General features: G+C 49.1%; 1 protein-coding gene across 3 annotated transcripts in view; it reads right to left on the bottom strand.

Annotated features, from left to right (window-relative positions):
• Window positions 1-13983, bottom strand: part of Btbd11 (BTB domain containing 11) — a 267822-nt gene that overhangs the window by 120994 nt on the left and 132845 nt on the right. The window lies entirely within an intron of this gene.

The following is a 13983-nucleotide window of genomic DNA, read 5'->3' as shown; positions in this document are numbered from 1 at the left end:
CATTCTCAGTTTCTGCAGGTCTTCAGTGAAGGGACTCCCAGGGCTTAGCAATCAAGAGAACACTTAGTTTAGGCCCTAACTCCTCTCAGGAGCCTCAGGGGAATGTTACGGTAGATCTCCCGTTGGGTCTTGGGCAGCTGTGGAAGTGTCAGGGAGTGGTCAGTTCTTGGAGATGTAGCTCCCAGGAGGAGGGGGTAAGTCCTTTGGAAGTTCTCAGGAAAGCATCTCCCTTGATCACTGCCCAACAGTGACACTTGAGGGGGAAACTGACATGGAATGTGATAAAAACTCAGCCGTGGGGTGTGACTAACAGGAAAGTTAGAAATAATCTTTGACATTTCAATTAATTTCATGCACTAGATCAGGCAGATTTTTGGACAATGAAAATTATCTTGCTTCATTCAGGGTGACTGTGCATCTGCCTCAGATATTTACAATCCAAATGTATACATTCATTCATCCACTCATCTGCCCACCCACCCACCCACCCATCCATTCATCTATCCATCCATCCATCCACTCACATAAATGGTCACTTTTAATTAAATAAAAAATTTGAGGACCTACTATGTGCTAAATCACAGAGACACAGTAGAAAATATAACAGAGTAGCTGTTATGTTAATGAAGCTTAACACCCATCTACCCTTCCATCATCTGTCCTTTCATCCATAGCCTGTCTTTCTTTTTGTCCTTCCATCTATCGACTCCATACCATGTGCCTGATCGGAACTACAATGAGAAGATGCACTGAAGCTGCCTTTAAGGAAGTCAATAAGTTGGCAAGGGTGTACACGCCCACAGATGTTGCAGGTGCTGTGAAAGAAGTCTACATGCTATGTGGATGGCATGAAAAGGAACTGAATATTCCACCTGAGTGGTAGGCCAGGAAAAGCTTCATGGAAAAATAGAGCAAAAGTTTTGAAAAAGAAATCCTTGATCATTAGGTGAAGTGGGTAGGGGAAGGCATAAAGGCAGGAACACAGATGTACTGAATGAAGGTGGTTACTGCTGGAGCAACAGGTAGAAGGGAATTTCAATGGAGTGGGTGGGGCTGGACTGAGGAGGGGTCACAGTGCCTGCCTTGTTGAATTTCTCTCTATCACTGGGGTAAGTGACTTCCCTGAGAGCTAGTTCTGGTGTCTCATTCCATACCTACATGAGGTCAAGGTTCATGAATGGCATCCTGGTTAGAATGACGTGAGAGATCCAGCACATATCACAGATGAGGCTGCCAGCAAGTTCAGAGTAATGCAACATTCAGACTGTTCTCTGTCCCTCAGCTGTCTAGGACTGGAATACTGCCCACAGGCTCCTCTGGCTCAGCAGATGTCTTAACCTTGACCTCTTTGGTTTCTCTGGGCTTTCAACACCCACCCTATCTTCGGACCCCTGAAACCGCTGAGGCTGGTCCCTGGCATTCTATCTTCATCTTCACAGCTCAACCAGCCTGGATTTGGCTGAGAGGGACCTCTGGCAGGATTCCTGTCCTCTCCAAACTCTCTAATGACTCATCCTAGAATGAGCTTTCCTTTCCCTCTGACGATGTTGAGATAATGGGTCAGTCACAAGTTGGCATCCTTGTTCTTAGATGTCCCTTTACCACCTTGCTCCTGCAGAATTCACTTAAAACACCTCAACTATTTTCAAAACAATAATCATAAAGTTGCACGTGGCCATTTGAAAGACCTTAACAGTAGAAAACTGTGAACAGATGGACCCTCTTCTTTCCCTGTACCTGCCTAATTCTCCTGGGTGAAGCTATTGCTATTTTCCTATATGAGACCTCTCTATCCATTCACTCACTCACTCACTCACTCAACATTTATTAAGTCCAGGCAATGGACAGGTTCTCCAGGGGATGAAGGTCTGATGGTTCTTGCCTTTGCAGAACCATCTAGCCAGAGAGACCAATGTCCCTCTGATGACCACACAAAACACAATGCAAGCACACCTTTGTAAACCATCATGAGGAAGAAATCGACGTGTGAACCATACCTTAACCAATGTGGAAGCTAGAAGGTAGTACCTGATTTAATTTACTTCATATAATTTTAAGTAAAAGAACTTTGCCTGTAGTCATTAGCATCTGTTTTTCCTTTGTTTCTAAATCACTGTCTCCACAACTTTTTTATTTTAAATAGAAAATCAGATTCTCACTGATAAGAAAATTCTTTGCACATTAGGAAATCATCCCTTCGCTGATGTATGTCCTGCACACGCACTTCTCAGTGTCCCATCTGACCTTGGAAAGTGTTTATAGCACCCAACCAGGAGTGTTTCCATTCAACTTAGCGCATTCATTCTTTTTCTCCATAGGTTTAAGTTATGTTTGGAAAATGCTTCCTCTATAGGGAGATGGATCAGTGGTCAAAACACTTTCCAGGTGAGCCAAGAGGGCTGATGTTCAGGTCGCCAGAACCCATGTAAATGCTGAATGGGTATGAGGGCCTTCCAGCCTTGGAAAACAGAGACGAGATTCCAGGAACAAGCTGGCGAGGGAAGCTAGTCATATTGGTGAGCTCCGGTTTTGACTGAGAGACCATGCCTCAAAGAATAAGAGGGGGAGTGATGGAGGGAGAGTTCCAGCATCAACCTTGGGCCTCTAGATGCATGCACAGAAGTGTACCTATAAACCCTGACACACACACACACACACACACACACACACACACACACACACACACACACACACACATATAAAAAGAAAAGAGTGCTTACCCTAGGCAAGATTACTAAAAGTTAAGCATGTTTCTGATGGTAATTTTAGTTTTACTATCAGTATTAAACCTGTGACCTATCTAGAGTGAGCTGGGAATCATATTTTTATTTTCCAAAGTAGCCAGTCAATTGTGTCAATATCTACTGAATAAGCCACTACGTACCCAGTTACCTGTGTTGAAATCTCCTGGGTCAGCCACCTTTGACCCAATGATTTCCATCCACTCTCTCAACCACTGTATTTCCAGGTGCGGTTGAGTTCACATCCCTTTTCCCCACTTTATCTTATTGATCTCATCTTTTCTCCATTGTGGGAAATAAATTATTTCATTATTGAAGCTTAATAAATGCTTGAAAATCAGAAAAGACCAATCTTGATTCAACAGCTCTTCTTTTAAAATGATACTTAGAGCCTATTTTTATCTCCTTCTCTCCAATATTAATTTAAATTCTGAATTAGCTCTCTGAATGCCATTCAGTTGGTGAAGTTGATTGCACCAGAAAGGGTAGCCAATGGTGGGGTGGTTTGAATGGATAAGTCCATTTAAGACAATGCTTGAATACACATTATGCTTCCTGAAACGCGTTTAGCTATCCTCTTTGCTGTTCCAAACTTTCTGGTTCTACCATTCCTCATGGGGACTTCTTCATAAACACAAGTTGAATTCATGAATGAGTCCTGGGTAGAATTCTTTGTAGAGAAGAAGGATTAGTGTTAAAGAAGGTGTTAAAGCCATATTAACACCCTCCTGGGTATTCCTCTCTGTTACAGAAATTAAAGGGAACTGAAAAAATGGAGGATTTCACACCAGCTGCCAGCAGTATTTGATGCCAAGGACAAACACTCACAGATCTGAGTCCTCCAGGGATAGATAGAGACCATTTACAGGTAAAAGTGAGGATCCGCTAGAGGGGAGGCTGCCGTGTCTGGCTGGCTTCCAGTGGGAGATTTCTTCCCAATAGAGCTTCCACACAGTAAGAGGGTTATTTATATGTATCATGAAGCCCCTTAGGGTCTGCAAGATCCCGAGTCACCCACAAAAGATTAAATCACATTCAACCCAGCTTCAGTGCTAAGTATATTTAATTGTATTCTATGTCTTCAAAGTCTGATTATCTTTAATTAAACAGCCTGATGATAGATTTATTACTTACTTGATATGATATAGTAAAGAACTATTCACTGAAATGTTAATAAATGGGAATAGCCTACGGCTGACCACACAGAGTGACAGAGGTGTGTGTGTGTGTGTGTGTGTGTGTGTGTGTGTGTGTCTATAGCGTTTTGAGAGTTGGCTGTATCCCTCTGTTAACATAGTACAGATATTAATGGCACATAAAAGCACATGTCTGCCATTTGCTGCCGCGCATGTGTATACAGATATAAATAACTAATTGGCCTTTCACAATCCATCAAAAATACAAAGATTACTAAATTGGCTTTTAAAAACATTAGAATCCCATTAGGGCAAATTCAGCTGCTGACTATAGAGCAAAAAACAAACCACAAGGGGACTCTAAATTCTTGTTTTGTGGCTGCTGATAAAAGTTAAAGGTACCACACTTTCAACCAGGCTATAGAGCCTGGCGGTGGGTGGGGGTGGGGGAGAAAGCGCTAACCTTGGCTGGAGAAAAGAGGCCCTTTTCCGCTAGACCATGGAAGGATGCTCCTGGGGGCCAGAGCCCATTTAGGGAGTTATCAAAGCATTCCTTGAGGAAGCTCAGATGCAGCTCAGTGGTTCTCAGCTCCCCAACATGAGCCAGAGCCCGAGACTGATGTACAGAGAGTGCTGGTTTCCTTGCCTCAAGTATGGTGAATGGTGGCTCCAAAGCACAAAACCCCCAAGACCTGTGAGAGGGACCGTATTTACATACCAGTAAGGTAAGGGTGGCACAGGCCCTGTACCTACAGGGAGTGGGACAAGCTGATTGTTTTAGTTTCACTTCTTCTGTTGCTGTGGGAGGACACTATGACAATAAGTGTGACTTTAGGAAAGAAAGAGTTTATTCAGCTTGCAATCCCAGGCTACAGGCCGCCATAGCAGACAAGTCAAGGCAGGTCACACCCACAGTCAGGAGCAGAAAGAAATGCATGCAAGCTCACGGGTGTTCAGCCTTCCCTCTATATCCAGTGGTCTAAGACCTAGAGCCAAAGAAAGGTGCTGCCCCAAACGGGCAGGTCTTCCCACCTCCATTAGTGCCGTGGAGACAATCCCACACAGACATGCCCGCAGTTCAGTCTAATCTAGACACTTCCTCTTTGGGACTCTGATTCTAAATTGTGTAAAGTTGACAACTAAAATAAACCGTTACACTGATACACAGAGGCAGCCATGTGAGGAGGGGGAAGGGACTGCAATGGGTATCTACAGGTTAAGGGACACCAGAGTTTGCTGGCAGGCGACAAAACATGGGAGAGAAGGTGAGTCCAATTCTGTCACGCAGCCTCCACAGTAACCAATGCTGTAGATACCTCAGACTTCCAGCTTCCAGAATACAAGAAACTGTGTTACTGTGCTTGTAATCCACTGGGTCTGCGGCCAGAACCGATTTCTCTCTGGGTGTTAAACACATCTGACTGCTCTGAGCAAAGCTTTGAGCCCATGACCTTCTCCTCCCGCTTCAACAACCTTCAGTGGCTCCCTATTGCCTAGAGGAGGAGACGGAAAGCCTCCACCCAGGGCTTAGGGGCCTCTGTGGCCTCTGCCTAATCTAGCTGTCCAAACGAATTCCATCCTACTCACAAATCCACAAAGCCACCTATTCCCTGGATGTCTCTGCTGATGTAACTTCTCCTAACTCTAAGCTGTTCCCTCAGTTTTCCATAGGGAGCCATTCCCAGCTTTGCTGGGTATAACCACACTGCTTCCCTGGGCGAGCTGACCCAAACTCCCCTGAATGTCCCCAGTTCCCCTCTTTTACCCAGCAGGATATGTGTAAATGACATTTGGGTGAGGCTAGAAAATAATGGTACTCGTGAAAAATAGGAGTGAAGACTTTTTGTGGCACTTCCTAAGAGCCAGGCACTGTTCTGAGTACTTTACATCATGGATTGTTCTAATCCTCACATCTTTACGTAGTCTTTATGATTATTATCATTGTGCAGATGGTGAAATGGAAGTCCAGAGAGGTTAGGTATCTTTCCAAAGGTCACGCAGATGGGATTATAGATGAGGTTGGGAATTAATCCATTTGGCTTCATAGTTTGGGCTGCTCAGAGAGAAAGGCAGGGGCTGAGCTGGGAAGGACATGAAGGCACATCTGAAATCAGTGAAAAGCCAGAAGCCGAGAAATGACCTCAAGCAGAGTGCACAGAACCAGGCTTCTGTTACCAGGGCAAGAGAAGATAGTAGTCTAGGTCAGGAGAGGGCTGTGGCCAGAGCATCACCAAGTTGAGTCTCTGCGGTACCTGCACCAGAGGCACATCCGAGTTCTAAACAAGCCAGAGATGCTCAGTAGAGTAGAGGCATGGGATACACAGTCCTGCAGAGGAAGGTGACTTCTGGAGCTGGTGGAGTGGGGGACATACAGAGTTTTTAGAGACTCAACAAAGGTTACAGAGCTAACACAGGTCAGGGCTGGCCCTGAACTGCCTCTGGATTCCAGGTCAGGGGCTCTGAGCATCATGACTGGAAGTCACAGATAGGATGGGCTTGGAGTCAAGCTGGTGATGTGCAAGAACCATTGCCCTAGTAGCCTGGAGCATTGGACAAGATGGCTGGTAGACAGGATGAAGGCTGTGGGTGTAGGGAGCACTAGCCAGGTAAGCAGGAAGTGAGAGGAGGGTGGCTGGGAGCAGCAGGGGTGTGTACTAATCTGTAGAGGTGCTTGTCTTGTTCTAGCTCCCAGGCACTCTCAGTAGAGGCAGGCCTCAGTGGCAACAGCCTCACAGTGCTCCCCTCCACCGCCCCCATCTAGGGAGCCAGGGGCTGGTTAGAGGAACATGCTTTCTCTCTGAGCTTTGTGAGAAGGTGCTTGCACACATAAACATACAGCCCCTGTACAAATACACACACATACAAGCACAGTTGTCCATCTATTTACTGTTGGTGTGTGTGCTCAACTACCTTCTAGTACAAAGCACCATGCCACAGAGAAAGAGGATCCACTTCTCTCCCTGAGGGAAGTTTCTCAACAGATGTGATTATGCATCTTCAGAGTTTGCGCCTGTTATTTAGAAGCACTGAGTCGTGAAATCACAGGTACCAAGAGCTGGGAAGCCAGAGATATTATGAAGTACAGCTACCTGGATCAGCTCCTGGCATTTCCAGACCCCAAGCATGCGATGATGGTCCCTTATCAGAGTCTATGATTAAGCTCCATTTTATTAAGATAAGCAAGGTCTAGAGAGGGTCAGGAACTTCCCTAAGGTCACACAGCCTGGATAATGGAAACTTGCTCCCAGTGCCAGGCTGAATTATCAAGTGGGAAGGAGTCAGAATGTGGTGTTGTATTGCACTCTCTATGGGCCAGTAGAGTGATGGTCTCCAGAGATGGTCACCATTTACTCACCAGAACCCATGAATATGAAAGGGGGTTTCAAAGAGGTGGGCTGAGTCTCTCTCAGGTTTCCAAAGGGACCTGGTGCGGTCAACACCTTGCTCTTTGCTCACTGAGGCCCATTTGGGCTTCCTACCTCCAGACCATGAAAACTGTTTCAGGTCATTCTGTCTGGAGATCTGTACGGTGGTTACAGGAGACGCAGCATTCATGTTAGGCTGAGCTACACAAGAGGGTTCTTGGGTTCTGGGCCTGACGGGAGCATCCTTAAGTGGACATCACTAGCCTTCCTGGAGGCCCGGTCAGCAGCTGCATTGACTTATCCAGTGGGAAATGGGCACACAGGGAATCAACGCCTGAAAACGTGTACCAGGTGCTAATGGGAAAGGGTTCCCCACAGTTCAGGAAGTACGCACGTAGGGAGCCCCTAGGAGGGGGCTGTGGGTTTGGATTGTTACACCTCTGGTGCCCCTCTAGGCCCTCAGAGATGAGGGTCTCAGGGTGGTTGTGCCCAATTCTAGTCATACTAGGACCAGAGTCTACACCACACAGGGTGAGCCACTTCCTCAGGCCCCCAGCTACTGGGCCTGGAAGCCCAGCTATCACCGCTAGGGCAGGTTTAGGCTGGTTTCTGATTTGAATCTGGTCTATTTGCAGAGCATATAAATGTGGGAACACTGTGTGGCTGGGCCAGTGAGGTGGGACCTGGCTCCCTCACAGGCTGGATGCTTAGAGGAGGCAATGGCTGATTCAGAATGAATCACCTCCAATCACACTATGGCTTTGCGGCTGAGTCAGCTAAGAAAGGCCTGCCCCCTTCCCACTGCCTCTTCCTAGATATTGGAAGAGAGAGGGCTTCATTGGTGAGGACAGTTGGTGACATGGGGGAGCCTCAGACTTCACAGGTCCAGGGAGGCTGCCTCAGGATCTGGGAGTCCTGACTGTCCCGTCCCGTCCCTTTTATCATGAGATTGTGGCCACCAGCCTGTTCCCTGTCTCTGCACATCCCAAATGGTTACAGACAGCTCCGCGGTGTCCCTATAGTCACCTGACGGGAGCTGGAGAAAAAGGGACTGCTTTGCAGGCTCTGGAGGGCCTGTGACATTACATTCCATGCTTTGATTAAGAATGATCCCCACAGGTACATTGCCTCTACCCAAGGAAATATACACTTCACTCCGTGCTCATGTAAGTAGCACAAATTAAAAGCAGTGGGACACACACACACACACACACACACACACACACACACACACACACACACACGACTGGAAGTAGTAGGGGATTTGGGACAAAAAGATTTGGTGGGAGGAAGAAAGACGTAAGAGAAGATGATGGGGAACGACTTTGATCAAAGAATACTATGTATGTATGCATGTATATACACATACATACATATAGGAATACGGAGTTGTAAAAGAATGAACAAATTTATGACCCCCAAGGCCCTGCTCCGAGATTGGCTGGGCTTCCCTGAAAGTGTTCAGAGGAAAGGAAGGTGTTGCCTGGGGACAGATCGAGCTCTGGGAGGTGTCAGGGCAGGAGGACCTCCGGGCTAGGCCTGGCTCTGTAAGACAGAGCACGGTGGAGGCAGATTGGCTCAGGTCTCTGGAGAAGACTCTCATGACTTTCTGGTTCCTGGCACCTGGCAGCTGGGCCACCTGGCTTCCTGGACACACCCTGTGAGGCTGGGAGCAGCCTCTGTCCGGGCTTATGTGCAAATCACCCCTCGCTTTTGTCAGCCCTGGGTCTGGGCAGTCCCCTGCTCCCTGCTCTTGACGTCCCACCAGGCTCCTAACAGCAGACAGCCTGTCCTAGCCCACCTTTTCATATGAACGTGGAGGGACTGGGGTGGCCAGGGGTCGGGTGGGGGTCATCTGTAGGCCTGGATCTGGGCTGCTTGTTGCTCTCCGAGAATCCCACTGCACTGCTCTAACTAGGACCCAGAGTTCGACTCTCTCCTCCGAGTCTCTTTCTTACTGTGTGGTTCGAACAAACCATCTTCCACTTTGAATTCCTATGACCGCAGAGCAAGGGTGGTACCCCTCCACAGTAGTGGGTTTTGCACAGTGTGGCCACTTCTTAAAGCTTCTCAATGCTCCCCAGCTAGCGGCTGCGACAGATACACTGTGGCCCACAGCTGTAATCCCAGGGTGTGTGTATGTGTGGGGCAATGGCCAAGGATCAGGAGTTAGAGCCTGGGCTACGGATGGGATTCAAGACTAGCTGGGGTTACTTGAGACCCTGCCATGAACCCTAACTACATGCCTTTTGTTTCTGGAAGCTTAGTTGCCCAAGATTAAGGAGGACAGAGGTTCAGGCGGGCAGTTGTTGAAAGAGGGTCTACCTGGCTCTAGGCAGATTGTATGTGGAGCAGTGTCCTGAGTTCCCTTTCAGGGCTCTAGTCATGCTGGGACAGGGTTTAGCTCCTAACCACCACTTACATCTGCAAATATCCTATTTCCAAAGGAAACTCCAGGCTGCGGTGCTTGGGGTTCAGGCTTCAGTATATGAATTCTGGAAGGGACACATTGGAAGCATCATACTTCAGAAGAGGTAGCAGGCGTAAGAGACGCCTGGGCCGTGGGTCTTCTGCACAACCGAGCAGCCTGAGGCTGGGACAGTAGCGGCACTTTGGGAGTTGATACACAGCAGCCCAGCTAGCTTGGAAAACGCTGTGGGCCAGCGCTGTTAGAGGGCCCAGCTTCACGTCAGGGTCTAATTCTGCCCAGAGAGCTGCTTTGCCCCCAAGGAAGCCCTCCACGGTTCACACCAAAGTGGCCACTGTTGTGTGGACAGCGAAGGGATGGAGCCAGGGCTTGGCACTGGACAGACAGTGTACTCCTGGCCTTTTTTGCCATGCTTCCTCCAAGAGCATCCAATGGAGAGGTCACCCAAGGCAGCCTCAGCCCCAGGGGACTCTCAGCCTTTTTTAAGCTCCTTCCCTTTGTGGCTTGGCCCCAGGGGAGGCTCCATTCAGCAATCTAGCCCCAGGTGCCCTCGTGCTTCTGGTGTGTCTAATGTCACTCTGATCCTAACAGCAGCATGGGAAAATACCTGCTGAGTTCAGGCTCCATGGTGTTTACTAGCTCCAGATGCCTTCACAGCCCTTGGTGCTGGAGGGCATGAGCTTACCTCCAGGGAAGGCAAGTGCTGCCCAGGGGCACGAAGCTAATAAACAGGCCGAGAACTCAGCTTGAGGTTTTCCTCCTTTGGCTGTCCCTGCAAAGGGCTGGCTTTAACAGGCACACCGCTTTCTGTGGTTGTATTGAGTGAGTTTGGCTGGACAGGCCTCCTACAGGCCCTTAACTCATCCTAAGAGGGACAAGGAAAGAGAAGAAATACAGGCAGGCACTGGAAGCCTGGGTGGGAGGGGCAGGCTCGGCTGGTAGGAGAGCAGTCCCGCTTCTGGCGTTAAAGGGAAACATTCTGGCTTTAGAGCCAGGGAGAGCCAAGGGCACACCCTGCTGTGTTCTGTGCCAGCCCGTGGGGCCTCAGGCAAGAGAGGGGCTGGCACTTCTCCAAGAGCCTTTCCCGTACTTGCTGCAGGAGAAGGCAGCCAGCCCCTGGCAGGAGCATCTCTCCATTTTTTTTAGATAGAAAAAACCGGCGTATGGTCAATAAATTATCATCATTAGGTGTCGGTGGGTGGACGTGGCGGTGGCTGTGCCGGGAAAGGGTCTGGAAAGAGTGATCCCTCCATGGTCTGCATCTAAATTCTCACTGAGCTCCAGCGTGGCTTTACAGTCTCTCCTCAGACATCTGCATTTTCTAACCCTCTCACCAAAGCCTGTGCATCTCAAGAGGCCACCCCCAGGGTCAGCCTCGTTCCTGCCTGACAAGCCAATAGTTTTTAAACCGCACTCAGCAAATCACATTGCATCATGGGAGGGGCAGGACTGTGCTTCCCCAGCCTTCCAGAGGCTAGCCTTGCAGCAAAGAGGGAGACAACCCATTTCTGGTGCCTCCCTGTTTGTCAGCATCAGGTCAGGAATCCGGCATATTCGGGACACCCTAGGTGCCGCGGCACATGACTAAGGAGTTCTTCATCTGGCTGATGAAAGAATAAGGAAATTAGTGTGTGAGTGTTCTTGTTTTGGATCTTGGGCTAATTAATTCCCAGGCCACTCAGATGAACGGTTGTGCAGATCTGAGATCGAATCCCAGTTTCAATCCTCAGAAATCCTGTGGCCCTCTCCAGTGACTCCAGACAGGTGGCAGCAGTGATGGACTGAGCTGAGTCAAGCATGGGCGTCACAGGCTCCAGGCACTGGCTGGGGTGGCCACACCCCCTCCCTAGGAAGTTGCTATTGCTCTTTAGATGGAGAAAAGTCAATTTTCAAATTAACTTTATTTGGTATAGTTCACGGCCCACATTATATTCACTATTGAAAGTGCAGCTTGAGGAGCGTCAGCCAGTGGGCCATCTGATAACTAGTTAACCAGAACTCGATCATAGAGTGCATTCACTACTCTTCTTGGTGCTGACAAGACAAAAGCCGTCAGAGAGGAAGGGTTTGCTTTGGACTCATGGTTGAAGAAGAGATACAGCCGGTCGGTGGAGCTGGGGAGGCCTGGGGTGACTGATGGCACTGTATCCACAGCAAGCAAGTAGAGGGGTGAGGGCTGATGCTCAGCTGGCTTCCTCCTTTTTATTCTGCCAGGGACCCCAGCCCACGGGAGAGTGCCACCCACGCAGGGACCCCAGCCCACGGGAGAGTGCCACCCACGCAGGGACCCCAGCCCACGGGAGAGTGCTGCCCATGAAGTGACCCTAGCCTTCGGGATGCTGCCACCCACAAAGTGACCTCAGGCCACGGAATGGTGCTGCCACCCACTCAATGACCCCAACCCACAGGATAGTGCCACTCACACAGGGACCCCAGCCCACAGGATAGTGCCGCTCATGCAGTAACCCCAGCCCACGGAATGGTGCTGCCCCCCAAATTTCGGGTGGGTCTTCTCTGTTCTATCTTTCTAGAAACACCTTCAACGAAGCACCTAGAGGTGTGTTTCCATGGAGACACTAAGTCCCATCAAGTTGACATGAAGATGAACAATTACATGATTACATGGCATTTCCATCATCTCCTAACGTTGAGAGATTGAGGCTGGCAGCCAGCAAAGAAGACCAGTGAGGCCTGAGCCTGGCTGTGACTCCAGAATCTAAACTCCATCTCAGCCTGGCTGTGACTCCATCTCTCCCTCCTGCCCGCCTCCTGGATCTCCCCGAAGCCAGCTCCTGCATCTGAACCCTGCCTTTGTTTCCCCCAACAGCAAGGCTGTTCCGCTCCTTCCATTGAGTGCTTCTCTCCGCTTCCAGTAGCTTGGATTTTGTAAATATCCCTCCTACAGAGTCTCTCAGTCCCTGGTGCAGCCACCATGGCAGCCGGCTGCCTTTCCCAGCACATGCTGCTTCCATGTCCGAATCGCTCCCGGATGCCAGCATCACTCCAGCAGCTCAGATCTTTGCTGAGGGTGCTCAAGTACCATTGTCACGAGGGGTACAGAGTCCTCTTTGGGCACTTGGTCCCATTGATAAAAATTTTTTAGAAAGGAACTCAATGACATTTTACTGAAGTTAGAGAAAAAACAAAAAACAACAGGGTGGCAATCTGGAGATCTTAGCAACTGCCAGAAGAAGGCAATGTGCGTGTGCGTGTGCGTGTGCGTGCGTGCGTGCGTGCGTGCGTGCGTGCGTGTGTGTGTGTGTGTGTGTGTGTGTGTGTGTGTGTGTGTGTAAACAGAGAACCTTGACAGACAGGGTGACAATGCCTTGAGAAAGGAGAACAGCACCCAAGCCTCTGTTCTGTGAATGTTTTTCCTTTTTCTTTCTTATTTGAAAAGACATAAAATTGTCCTCCTTCTAGGGTACATGGACTTTGGACACAAAAGCAGCAGTCTACCTTCTGGGGACAATCAAGGGGGGAGCATTAAATATTTTCGGTTTAGCCTGTTAGCTGGGAGTTTGTCTGGGCAGCTGAGAACTTGGGACGTATCTAAGAGAGGAAAGACGAATCACTCACTGCATGAGTTACTGTCTGTGTACCTTCCAGGGTCCTCAGCTTTGAGCACAGAAAGACAGGCCAACGGCTGTTTACTGTTCCGACCTTTCAGCTTCGGGCCAGTCTAAAGGCCCCGCCATGGAGTCATAACCTACAGCTCCTCCTCCCTTCTTCCCCTAACCCGTCCCCTTTCCTTCAGACATGCTCTCACTACATAGCCCTGGCTGTCCTGGGACTCACTCTGTAAACCAGGCTAGCCCTGAACTCACAGAGATCCACCTGCTTCTGCCTTATGAGTGCTGGGATTCAAGGTGTGCACCACCTTGCCCTGCATGGCAATGCTCCTTTTTGTGTGTGTGTGATAAGATGCCATGTAGCCTGGACTGGAATCACTATGCAGACAAGGATGGCCTTGAGTTTCTGACTTTCTTGCCTTTTTACCTTCCTAGTGCTGGGATTACAGGTGCGAACCACCATGTCTGATCTATGGAGTGCTGGGGATTGAACCCAGGACCTTATGAATGCTAGGCAAGCACTCTACCAGCCCAGCTACTATGTCCCTGCTCATGGTTAAAACGATGTCCCCACCTGGGTCATCACAGATCCACTATGAGCCAGCGGCAGGAAGTGGGGAGGAAAGCCAGGTGTGGCATGCCCAACAGAATACATCAGTGAGGACTTCATGACGTCTTGGACACCAGCAATGACACGTGAGGGGACCAGGAACCCAAACAGCTACTTTTCTTTATGTCACCTGC

Source organism: Peromyscus leucopus, chromosome 18 (assembly GCF_004664715.2).
Source record: "Peromyscus leucopus breed LL Stock chromosome 18, UCI_PerLeu_2.1, whole genome shotgun sequence".
NCBI classification, from domain to species: domain Eukaryota; kingdom Metazoa; phylum Chordata; class Mammalia; order Rodentia; family Cricetidae; genus Peromyscus; species Peromyscus leucopus.
This window is presented reverse-complemented; position numbering and strand designations above follow the sequence as displayed.